Source organism: Protopterus annectens, chromosome 2.part1 (genome assembly GCF_019279795.1).
Source record: "Protopterus annectens isolate FY-2018-M chromosome 2.part1, PAN1.0, whole genome shotgun sequence".
Taxonomy (NCBI): domain Eukaryota; kingdom Metazoa; phylum Chordata; order Ceratodontiformes; family Protopteridae; genus Protopterus; species Protopterus annectens.
Genome location: NC_056729.1, coordinates 223,809,273 through 223,822,474, shown reverse-complemented (window position 1 = coordinate 223,822,474; position 13,202 = coordinate 223,809,273).

The following is a 13,202-nucleotide window of genomic DNA, read 5'->3' as shown; positions in this document are numbered from 1 at the left end:
GAAAACTTGAGGATGCAACTTCCATTCGTATGGATCTGTCATATTTCTGCTTAGGTTGTCTGCCATCGTGTTTTCCTTGCCTGGCAAGTACTGTGCTTGAAGTTCAATTTGTAATTCCAGGGCCATGTTCCAAAGTGACATGGCCAGCCTGCATAGGGGGTATGAATGGGTTCCTCCCTGTTTGTTTATGTTCCACATTACTGAGGTGTTGTCTGTCTTTATCAATAGTTGACCTGGATGCAGAAGGTCTTTGAAAGCTATAATAGCATTTATTACTGCTAGCATTTCCTTTTGATTGATGTGAAGGTGCTTTTGTTTTTGGGACCATTTGCCCTGAATGCACCGATCTGTCATGTGCGCCCCCCAGGCGTAGTCCGAGGCATCTGTTGTGATGACTTGATTTGCTTGAGGCTTGCAGAATGGGAAACCTGTGTTTGTTTGGCATGCTTGAGCCCACCACAGAAGTTCCTTTTGAAGACATGGAATTAGTGGTATTATTGTTTCCAAACTGTGGCTGTGTTGAGACCATAGGTTTTTCAGGTACCATTGAAGTTTCCTCATATGCAGCTTTGCACATGGGATTAGTAGGATGCAAGATGCCATGAATCCCAGAGCCTGCAGGATTTTCCTTGCAGTCAGCCTGGTGAAATTTGCTAGTTTTCTGAAGTATTGAGTTAGTTGCCCCTGCTTCTCTGGCATGAGGTAGGCCATCTGGGTGTTTGTGTCCAAGTTGGCACCCAGGAAAATTATTTTCTGAGAGGGTATTAGTCTTGATTTCTTTTTGTTGACTGTGTATCCCAGAGAATTCAACAACATTATTACAAAAGCCAGATGCTTCAGAAGTATGTGCTTGCTGTCCGCTTGGATCAGGCAGCTGTCCAAATATGGGTATATTTGTATCCCTTGAAGTCTGCAGTAGGCAATTACTGATGCCAGGCATTTCGTGAATACTCTGGGTGCAGTAGATAAGCCAAAGGGCAACACAGAGAATTGATAATGGGTTGAACCTGCAAGAAATCTGAGGTATCTTCTGCAATTTTGTCTGATTGGGACATGCAGGTATGCCTCCTTGAGGTCCAATGTTACCAGCCAAGACTCCTTCCCCAGCATGGGAAGAAGCTGCTGTAATGTGAGCATCTTGAATTTTGGTACGAGTAAAAATGTGTTTAGGATGGATAGGTCCAAAATAGGTCTCCAGTCTTTTCCCTTCCTTGGTACCAGGAATAGTCTTGAATAAAAACCTTGACCTTGTTCGTGAGTAGGTACCTCTTGAATAGCTTTCATGTCCATGAGATATGAAATATGTCTTTGTGCTTCTGCCCTTTGATTGTGTGGCAGGTTTGGCATGCCTCTCATTTTTAGAAGGGTGTGAAAATGGAATCTGTAGCCTCTGTTTATAATGTCCAGGATCCATTTGTCTTTTGTGACAATATGCCAATTTTTTGAAAATAATGCCAGTTTTCCGCCTAAGGGTGCTGCCATTTGAGCCTTGCTTGGCATGCAAAGGGGAAATTCATTGGGCTTGCTTTCTGAATGGCTGAAAACTATCCTCACCACCTCTTTGTGTAGGAGCTTGCCATTGTCTGCCCCTAAACGATCCTTGAGATTGCCCTTTGCCCCTCGGGCGCCTGTATCTACCTCTTTGGGGTCTGTCCGTGGCTGGAAAAGACCAATTTTTGGAAGGCCAATTTCTACTGAAACGTGGAGGTTGTACCTGTAGAAAATCTTTCACTGTTTGCATTGATTTAGCCTTTTCCTCCATTTTCTTTAATACCTCCTCAGCTTTAACACCAAATAATACATCCTTTTGAAGAGGGGCATCTAGTAATTTAGCTTTGACATGATCTGGTAAGGTTTGCTCCTTGAGCCAGGCATGTCTACGTATGACTGATCCTGTAACAGCAGCTCTACATGAGGCCTCTAGAGCATCAAAACCACATTGCAAGGTATGTTTACCCGCTTGTTCTGCACTATGCATCAAATCCTGCAACTCCTTCAAGTCTGGTTGTTCAGGTTGTGACATTTTGCTTCCCAACTGTGATAACAAAAACTGTTGGTACTTTAGCATATGGAACTGGCAATTTAATGCCCTCATGGTTAAGGTGGCCGAGGTGTATACCTTTTTTCCCCACCTTTCTAAGGATCTGGAATGTCTCTCGGAAGGTAATGGGTTTTTAGCAGTGGAGGCCTTAATTCCCTTGGGGCCCTGTGAGATAGTTTCTGGGTCAGCCGCATGGCTTTTGTATAAAAATTGGTGTGAGTCAGGAACCCGGTAGCACTTGCCAGGCTTGACTGGGGCTGGAGGTAAAGAATCCGGGTTAAGGCAGGCCTCTGAGTACACATCATCTAGTATGTCTAAGACAGGAGGTATAGCCAGAGGCCTGTGCTGAGGTAGCAAGAGAAAATACCTAAGCCTTTTCTTGGAATCTGAGTACTCTTGGCCTTCCCAGTGGAAGTGTTCCCTTAAGGTATGCAAGGTTTCCCCAAATGAGTAATCCTCTGGGGGGAGACAGAGGGAATGGACTCCTCAGCATCAGAATCTTCAAAAGGGGAGTAAGAATGTTCCTGTTCATCAGAGTGCTCTGAAATAATGGAGGCCTGGTCAGAGGAGGGGGATTCTTCCTCCACTCTGGGCATTTTGTCCAGGGGGGGGTTGAGAACCCCTGATAAGAGTAATCAAATCCTCAGCCATTTTAAGCATCTGTTTTTTAGGCATGGGGCCTGGAGAAGGGCCCTGTGGAGCTTGACTCTTAGAATGCATGGCTGACTTAGTGAAAGCCTTGATAGAAAAAGAAGAGGAAGGTCTGAAGACACCTTGAGAGGAGGCAGACCTGTCTACATTTTGAGATTCACCACCAAGAGTGGCTTCGGTATCTGTAGTCGTTGTGTGGGCCGAGGAGCCTGCAACCTTGGGCACAGAAGACACTGCCAATGAAGTGCCGTCGGTAGGCAGGGGCTGCGTAGGTGCCTCACTGAGAACCGGACCGTCTGTAGTTGGCTTTGGTGTGGTGTCGGTAGAGGCCGTGGACCTCTTGTATCGGTCCTTATCTTTGCGTTTTTTAGACAAAACTGGAGTCGGAGTATCTGACGACATAATATAGTTAAATTTTTTGCCAAAATAGTGCTGGGCGAACTCCGCCCGATGCTTAATGGTGCATTTGTTGAATGTAGCACAAAAACGACAGACCGAGACGTCGTGGTCTGGGCCTAAGCAAGGAATGCAGAGGGAATGAAAATCCTTATGCGGTATTTGCTTCCCACAAGAAATACAATTATTAACTTTCTCTGACATCGGTCTGAGGCAAGAAAAATTTCCCCAGTGGGGTACTTAGCTTTAAAGAAGACTTCGGTTGCAAAATTTTCATAATTTCAGGAGCTGGCCAACCGACACTTGCAAACTGCTTCTGCTTCAGGCACTGCACAGCAAGAAAGACTGAAGAAAATGGTGTTGGCTGGTTCTTTTATACCCCTGGCGCACTGACGTCAGGGAAGAAGCGACGACAACCAATGCCGGACCTAGACTTAGGAATTCGGCCAACCGAGGGCCCGCCTGATGGCAGGAGAACCCATCTGTTATGACTGCAGCTGTATGCATGATGAACATCATGCTGGAGGGATAGATTCCTGTCCCAGAGACTTCCCATACTCTGTAATAAAGTACCTATCTCTATCAAACAAAGCTCCTCATTAGCACTCTTCAAGAAAAATCTTGATGATTGGATGGGAGATAGGAAATTCACCCCAGGGATCACTTCTGTGGTTCTGCATGACAGGGGCACAGGAATATAATTTTCTTGGGTGGCAAAAGCCAGGGTACCATTTGGCTAGGCTTATATAGGCCTTAGGGCCAATAACCTAGTACCTACCTATGAAACTATGAACTTCTGGAAGTCTGGAAGAAACCAGGGTGTCCATCCAAAACGTGTGTATACATGTACAGAAACATACTCACACACACACACACACACACACACACACACACACACACACACACACACACACACACACACACACATATATATTTATATATATATATGGGTCTACTTCTAATGACCGAAACGCCGATTCGCCGACAGTGAAATCACCGACGCCAGAAAACCGACAACACACAAACCCGACAACGAAACACGAACACCATAACACCGACACACTACACGTAAACAACACAGTACACTACAACACATATCCACTAGCCCTAACCCAAACCCTAACCCTAAGGTCCGACACTACCGCACACTCTCCCTACCTGCACCCTAACCCTAACTCACTTACACACCCTGAACCCCAAGCTCCGACACTACCGCACACTCTCCCTACCTGCACCCTAACCCTAACTCACTTACACACCGAACCCCAAGCTCCGACACTACCGCACACTCACCTATCACACACCCTAACCCTACATCCCTGAGTATTGCACACTTACCTGTCCGCTCCCTACTCCTAAATCCCTCACTATCGCATACTTACCAGGTCGCGCTTACACATTCCCCTTGTCGGTCTTCCGTCTGTCGGGATTCGAGCGTGTCGGTCAACTGCGTTGTCGGTCGTTTCGTGTCGGTGATTTCACTGTCGGCGAATCGGCGTTTCGGTCATTAGAAGGAGACCCATATATATATATATATATATATATATATACTATATGTACGCATACATATGCACACACACGCATATATAGTGTGTGAGAGAGAGAGAGAGACAGACAGACAGAGATAGAGAGATTCATATCAGCTCACTGAATGTTGTTGCACTGAGTGGCATTTATGTGAAATGTAATCATGGAATACCACTTCCAGTGAATTGGAAAAAAAAAATATATATATATATATATATATATATATATATATGCATGTGTGTGTGTGTGTGTGGGGGGGGGGTATCACTGTACCTTCTTAATTGCTTAATTGAAGACACATTCCATACCCTGTGAACAAATATATAACATCTCAATAGTCACATAGCAGTGGGGAAAAATGCAATGCCCTTTAGCACTGCAAGTACTTTTAGTGATTTTGCATTTCACAAATTATACACTTTGAAAGATCCTTTGTAGAACCAGCAGGCTGCCACAAATCTCATGCATACCCCATACTGATAGTAAACTGAAGTGAGGAATGAACTTTGGGCTAGTACAACAAATAACACTGGGTCTGCTACAAAAAACACTGGGCCTTCATCTTGCTCATTTTAAAACTGTACACATTATATTAGACTACTGAAATTTTCATTACCACAAATGTGTGGCTGAACCACATAATCAACATGATTATCACTAACACAGATTAAGAAGATATGAGGTATTGTTTTTTCATTATGCATTTCTGCTGACATTACCTGTCTATTTTTCTTTTCTTATTGATGTAATTTTGATAAATTGTTAAACTACATCAAGTCAGATACCATTTCTGAGGCCTGACCCTGAAAGAAATCTATACGTTATTCATGTAACTAAACCTAATATAGTGTTGTTCTTATAAAACATCCATTAATAATACTGGTAATATAGTTTTTATGCATTGAATAAAGAGGTGAATAACTAGTAAGCTAAAGATCCAGCAATGTTAACTCTGGATATAATCTATAAATGTGTAAGTCTGCAGGCACAATACTTACCACATTAAGTTATCATACATTGTGCAGTTTAGTTAGCTGACAAGACTATGTTACAGCAAACCAAGAGCAATTCAATACATAATTTTAACTAAGTAGCATCAAAGGATATTAACCATACTAATAAAAAAATAACAGTAGCATATCATATCAGGAACAACAAGACTGATAATGCCCTTTCAAAACATATATGGGACAATCATGGCCATACTTTTAAATTCATGGGCATAGACCAGGTCATCTGTGACAAAAGAGGAGGACCTCAGGCATTATTGTTAGAAACCCGTGAATTAGAATGGCAATTACAACTAGATGCCTTCTCATACCCGGGTTTAAACGACAGCTGTAATATAGCCTGTATGTTAAAATACAGGAGTTATCTAAGGTAAACTTATAGCTAACACAATACTTTTAAGACATCAGACCTAGCCTAAGCAGTATTTCATATTTCTTTGGCTGTAGGCATGTGACACTAATTTTCTCTCTACACTTTACATATTTAATCTAACTATGTCTGTTCTTATAAGAAAATAAATTCCAGTTCAGATTTTTAGGGCACGGAAGTCAACATGACATAGGTTAAGAAGAGGAATGGTTAACATTCCATACCCCTTTAATTCTGAATAAAGAATTAACCTAGTCGACTCAGCAATCTCAAACCATATTTACAAATATGTATTTTGCTACTAGGTAGACAACTAATAGCATCCATTAGACCGAATTACAATTTTAATATCTATAGGTTAAGAAAGTCCTACTGTCAGTTAGTGTTGACATCAAACTGTCTATATTGTCTAAGTTGATTTTAATTTTTAACCAAGTATTTTTAACTATGCAGATTAATTCTGTGAACATTTCACATTGAATTAATTCTATATATTACACAAATGCATTACTACATCATTTTGTCAATTGATTTTTTACATTTGTAATGTTCAACTTTTAAAAACAATTTAATTAAGATTGAATGTATGTGGCTATGGCCACAAGAGTGCTAACACCAACGTTCACGCTAATGTTACTGCCTGCACAAGCAGGTACTTCACCTTTAAATTTTTGAATGTTTTACTCAATCACCTGATCACTAACAGGTTAAAAGAAGTGAACTGCTGTGTATTGGTAAGCTGAAGAAGCTCCTGTATTTCAGAAGCGAAAACGTGTTATTTCTTTACTTGAATAAATTACGTTTCTTTTTGTACCAAGACTCGTCCGGACAACCGTTTTCATTTTTTTACTTTGTTTTTGTGGTTTTACAAGTTTATAGGTATTGTTTTTTCATTATGCATTTCTGCTGACATTACCTGTCTATTTTTCTTTTCTTATTGATGTAATTTTGATAAATTGTTAAACTACATCAAGTCAGATACCATTTCTGAGGCCTGACCCTGAAAGAAATCTATACGTTATTCATGTAACTAAACCTAATATAGTGTTGTTCTTATAAAACATCCATTAATAATACTGGTAATATAGTTTTTATGCATTGAATAAAGAGGTGAATAACTAGTAAGCTAAAGATCCAGCAATGTTAACTCTGGATATAATCTATAAATGTGTAAGTCTGCAGGCACAATACTTACCACATTAAGTTATCATACATTGTGCAGTTTAGTTAGCTGACAAGACTATGTTACAGCAAACCAAGAGCAATTCAATACATAATTTTAACTAAGTAGCATCAAAGGATATTAACCATACTAATAAAAAAATAACAGTAGCATATCATATCATGTCACTGAGATGTGGGAAGCTGGCTAAACCAGTAGCAGAATATAATATGCTTGAGTACTCTTCTCACCTACTCCTTGATAAGTGAATTTTGCCACAGACAAATTTGTCACGGGACTGTTTAATGTGGGATGGGGGGGGGGGGGTGTTGGGTGATAGCTGTGTTAGGTTGTTTGGGTGGTTGGGAAGGGTTAGGAAAGGGTTAATTGAGTTGGGATTTGAAGGGAAGTGAGGTAGTGCTAGAGATGTGGCTTGAAGGGTTTTTGAAAGAAATCCAGAGTGAATAAACACATTTTGGTGTGGTTTTGTTGTGAGGCAGGATCACGTCCCAGATGACTTTAGGTTGTGAGTAAGGTAGGCCTTGGGTAGTTATAAGCAGTGAGGTGACTACAGCTTTGTTGGGTTTTTTAGGATTCCCTTTTTTTTTCTCTCTCTCTCCCTTATAATGGATATATTAGAATGTTTAAATGTAATGTTAGGCTGTTCTAGTGTGGGGCTTGTTTTCCAGTTAAGGGAGGCTGTGGTGGTGTTGGGTTTTGGGCGAAAGGGGTATGTTAAGTGGCTTGCTAGGTCATTAGGAAGGTTTTGTGTATTTGTTAACTTTCCCTGGTGGGCTTGGGTGGTTTATTTGTCATATTATGTTTCCCGCCATTTATGGGTTTGTGTATTATTAGTTTCTTGCTTTGGTTTAGCTTCCCCGGTGGGCTAGTGCTGCGCCGTTTATGGGTTGGTGTATTATTAGTTTCTTGCTTCAGTTTAGTTTCCCTGGTGGTCTAGTGCTGTGCCATTAAGTTTCTTGTTTTTTTAACTTTCCCCTGGTGGTCTAGTGCTGATCGGTTTATGGAGGAGGTTTTGTAGTAATTTGCGGGCTTGCTGACAGTTAATGGATGGATGCACATGCACAATGGCACCGGTGCGGCGCTTTATGGATATTTATTAAAAAAAAGAGAGAGAGAGAGAAATAAGTAAATGGGATTGTTGAATCCCTTGATTTTTAGGCCCCTTTGATTTTATGCAGTTAGCCACCTAGCGTTTGTCCCTGGGGTCTAGTGTTGGCATGCAGTGGAAAGTAGCATGGCTGTGTTCTGTGATGGTCTAGTGTGCTTGTGCAATGTTTGAGTGGGGCTGGAGTAAGAGGGCTGTGTGGATGCTGCTTGTTCATTCCCTGGTGGTCAAGTGCTGGCGTATGGTGCTTGTGTGGGATGGCTGTTTGCTTGTTTGTTTCCTGGTGGTCTAGCGGTTTTTGTTGTGTGGTATGGCTGTTTGGTGTCTTCTCTGGTGGTCTAGTGTATGTGTTTGTGTGGGATGGCTGTACCGCTGGTTTGCTTCCTGTGTGGTCTAGTAGTTTGTTTAATTTTCTCCCTGGTGATCTAGTGTGGATCTGTGGTAGTGCGTAGAGATTCCGGAGTCCGGTTCTTGTCTTTTTATGGTTACCTGGTGGTCTAGTGATGAGTGCAGAGTTGCTCTGCTTTCTCTGGCTGGTCGAGCTGTGCAGCTTTCCTTGCATGGGCAGTAGTGTGGACAAGGTTTTTTTTTTTTTTTTTTTCTCTCTTGCTGATGCATTCTTAGCCAGGAGAGGTATGGGTGGTGATTTAGATAGGATTAATATGAAAAGGCATGATGATGAGGCAAGTGTTTTTTTTTCCTCTCTGTCCTCTGGGATTTCAGAGGGACCTAGAGCGATGGTGACTACAGTATATGGCTTAAGTGCAAATGGGTTTGTGGAGGAATAGGCAGTTATTGAGATTAACTTTGTTGTGCCACGTTTTATTGTCATTAGCTTCTTTATTTCTTTATATGCGATTATGGTGGAGGCGTTAAGGCAGAGATGGGCCAGTATTGTAGCACAGGCTGAATATTTCTTCAAAGTCATTCCTGCTGAGGTACCAACAACTAGCACGCAGGTTGTGACCACACACAAGAAGTGGCAGAAGTCTACAACCTGGGCATCCAGGGTGAAGAAAGCCAAGCAGACAGCATCGGTGGAGAAGGCTACAGAGTTGATGATGCCCCTTTTATCAGCAGCAGGTAATAATTCATCCAGCTTGGGGGGGTGAGGAGACTGGAGCAGGTGCGGGGGATGAGGTAGGGTGCAGTGAGGGTGCCCATAGAGGGCTACTGGTTAGCGGTTTGGAGGCTTTAGCCGAGTGTGGAAGGGTTTTTGAGGATACCCTGTCTTTGTTAGATCAGGAGTCAGGGCTGGATGTCCATGAGGTAGGGTCTGAATTTGCTTTAAGGCTGGGGGATTGGTTGACATCACAGGCCCTGTGACAGGAAAGGGCTCCCATTTTATTGACCCCACACATATCTCTGTTAATAAAGGAAAAGATTTGGAAAGGGGAGTTCATTGATATTTTTGAATTGATTAATGGAGATGGGGTTCAGCGGTTGACGGAAGTTGAGACTGCTAATGGGACGGACCTCTTGGCTGCACTGGCTGCAATAGGTCGCAAAAGGGTAGGGAGGTTTCAGGCTGAGACACAGGATAATTGGGTCATAGGTTTCATTTACTATATGGCAAGGTGTTTTGAAAGGGACACTTCGCTGGCTCTTCCTCTTTTGGCTTATTTTTTAACTATTAGGAAAGGGCAGAGGTTGAAAACCGGTTATGCATGGTTATGGTATGACCAAAAATTTCACAAGCATAAAGCGGTAGATAAGTCTATGCATTGGGAGGTCAGACATCTGGACATTTTGCTGTCCACCATGATGGATACCAGTGGACGGGTTAGCAGATTATCTCAGCCATCTGAAGGAGGTGCAAGTATATGTGGGGCTTTTAATGCCAGTAGGTGTTTCTTGGGTGGGTTGTAGATTTGCTCATATTTGCTCGAAGTGTATGGGGGCACATGCATTTACACAATGTGGAGGGGTGGGAGGTCAGGTTGGAGGTCAAGCACCGTATTTTGGAGGTATAAGAGGTTGGAATAGTTCCCGTTCAGCGTTGCTAGGCGGGCATGGCCAGGCTAATTTTCGGTACCAAAGGGGGGTGCTTTCGAGGAGGTAGAGGGAGTTTTGGGGAACCATTCACCTATTAAGGTGAAGGTATTGAAGGCTTATTGATGCATTATCCACTGCCAGTGGTAGCGGCAGAGTTGATAGGTTTTTCCAAAGGGTTTTCAATTAAGTCATCACTGGTGGGGTGCGGGAGGGTAGGGAGAAATTTGAGGTCTGTCAATGGCAGGGAGGTAATTTTGCAAGAGTTGATTGACAAAGAGTGTCAGTCTGGGAGGGTGTTAGATCCTTTTTGTTACTCTCCTTTCCCTAACTTTAAGATGTCACTGTTAGGTTTGGTTCCAAAGAAAAAGCAGGGTGAATTTCACTTAATTCATCATTTATCGTACCTCGTGGGTAAGTCAGTGAATAATTTCATTCTCAGTGAAGAGGCTAGAGTAACATATTGATCTTTGGATGATGCAGTTCGGGTCATTAGGAGTTTAAAGGACCCTTGTCTAGATAAAGTACATATTGAGTCAGCTTTTTGTTTGCTACCTGTGAGGGAGGAGGATTGGCCGTTATTAGGCATGGTGGTAGGGGACAACTTTTATTTTGACACTACCCTGCCAATGGGATGTGTGGTGGCATGTGCTATTTTTGAGAAGTTTAGCTCAGCATTGCACTGGATATGGCAGCAGAGGGTGAAGGATCAGCAAGCTGTACACTACTTAGATGATTTTTTTATTGGTGGGGGAAGGTAAGCAAGGGGTGCAGGTAGCTATGCAAGAGTTTGTGGGGATGTGTGAGGCCTTGGGGGTACCTTTGGCTAAGCATAAGTTGGAGGGACCAGCGATGGCCTTGGAATTTTTGGGGTTGACAGTAAATGCAGAGCAGAGTTTGTTTTGTTTGCCTCCAGGTAAGATGGTTAGGCTATAGGATGAGATCATTAGGGTGAAGTTTAGGCATAAGGTTCAGGTGAAGGATGTTATGGAATTGTTTGGTTTGTTGAACTTTGCGTACAGTGCGGTGCATCCTGGACAGACATTTTGTCGGTCTGTGGCATTTTTGTTGAAAAGACATAAGAGTAAGCACCACAAAGTATGGGTCAGTAAGTTGGCATGATAGGATTTAGATTTGTGGATGGAATTTTTACAAGTTTAATGGGATTTCATTTTGGCAGTTAGATTGGGTTACACAAGTAGAACTGCAATTGTTCACTGATGCAGCTGGGGGCCTGGAATGGGTGCTTACTTTGCGGGACAATGGTTTGCTGTTCCATGGCTGGAGCATTGATCAGAGGAGTTGAAACGGGATGTTGACTTTTTGGAGTTGATGCCAATCTGGGCAGCTTTGGTGGAATGGTAGGATCGTTTGAAGGGGCGGAGTGTGGAATTCCATTCAGATAATTCTGCAGTAGTGAGAGTGGTACAGTTAAAAATGGTTAAAGCACCTCGCTTGTTATTTATTCTTAGGAAATCAGTGTTACATAGCTTGCTGATTTAACTTTTCTTTTACACGGTTGCATGTACCGGGGGTTTTGAATGAGATAGCTAATAGTTTGTCTCCTTTTCAGTTCCGCAGGTTCTGCCAGGTGGCTCCGGAAGTGGCCTTGCATCCACCAGTTGTCCCACCCAACATTTGCCAGATTAGGCAATATTGATTGGCAGGCTGGTGCAATAATCATAGGCGGCATCCATAAGATGAGCCAATGGTAGGGCATTGCTTGAATTTGACAAATATTTGTGTCAGTTATCTGATGAGGACTGTGTGTGGTCTGAGAATTTACTATTACGTTATCTAGCCATGTTGAAGGGGCAGGGAAGGACAGTGCAAACGGTGAGGGTGGCCTTAGCAGCCATTGCTGCGTATACTTGGTTGGTTGGATTAGAGGATTTCACTAGGTCATGGGTGGTGAGTAGAGTGCTAAAAGGGTGGGCAAGAGTTGAAGGAAGCAGCTCGAATAAGAGATGGACAGTTACGAAAAGAATTAATAGATTGCTGTTAAAGGGTTTGGGTAAAGTGTGTGGTTGTTTGGATGAGTATGTTTTGTGGCGTACAGTTAGTGTTTGAATGTATTGCAGTGCGTTTCATGTGTCAGAGTTATTGGGTTCATTGGTATGGGAAGATGTATTGATATTACCTAGGGCGGTGCATATTAGATTGCATTCTTTGAAGACAGATCAGGAGGGGGTTGAGCCACCTATTGTTTAGGAGGAGGTGGGGGTAGCTTGGAGATGTCCAGTAGTTTGGGGAATAAAGTTGTATGGGTTACAGAAGGGTAGAATTCAAGGGTTGTTTTTTTCAGCAGTGAGTGGTAAAGCATTAACAGGCAAGCAATTGACTGTGGTTATGAGAGGGGTGCTTTAAGTGTGGGTTTGCAAGGGGATAAGTTCTCTTCACATTCCTTTTGGATGGGTAGGGCATCTGATCTGGCTAAGGAAGGTAGGTCATTAGAAGTAATTAAACGGGTGGGTCGGTGGACATCCAATGCCTTTTTAAATTATATTAAATAGTTTGTGGAGGCTTTGTTTTACAATTTTTTTCTCTCTTCTCTTAGATTGGGGAAGGATCATCATTTTGGGCAATTCCTTCATATTCTGGGCTGCTAGGCATGCGGAGGTTAGTCCCAATGGCATAAATCTGAATTTGGATCATTTTGGCTTAAAAATCATTTGGCATGGTGTTAGAGGGCTGAGGAGGAGTCAAATATTGCAAGAATTTAATGGGTTGCAGGATAAGTGTGTGTTGCCACAGGTGTTAGTATTTCATTCAGGTGGCAATGATTTAGGCAGGGTACAAAAGAGGCAGTTGGTTTGTCAAGTTCGTGAGGACATTTTAGCATTGTGGAGGATGTATCCGGGGATGGTTGTTGTTTGGTCTGAGATTATTCCTCGGTTGGTATGGAAAGAGGCGCGGAATTTTGACGC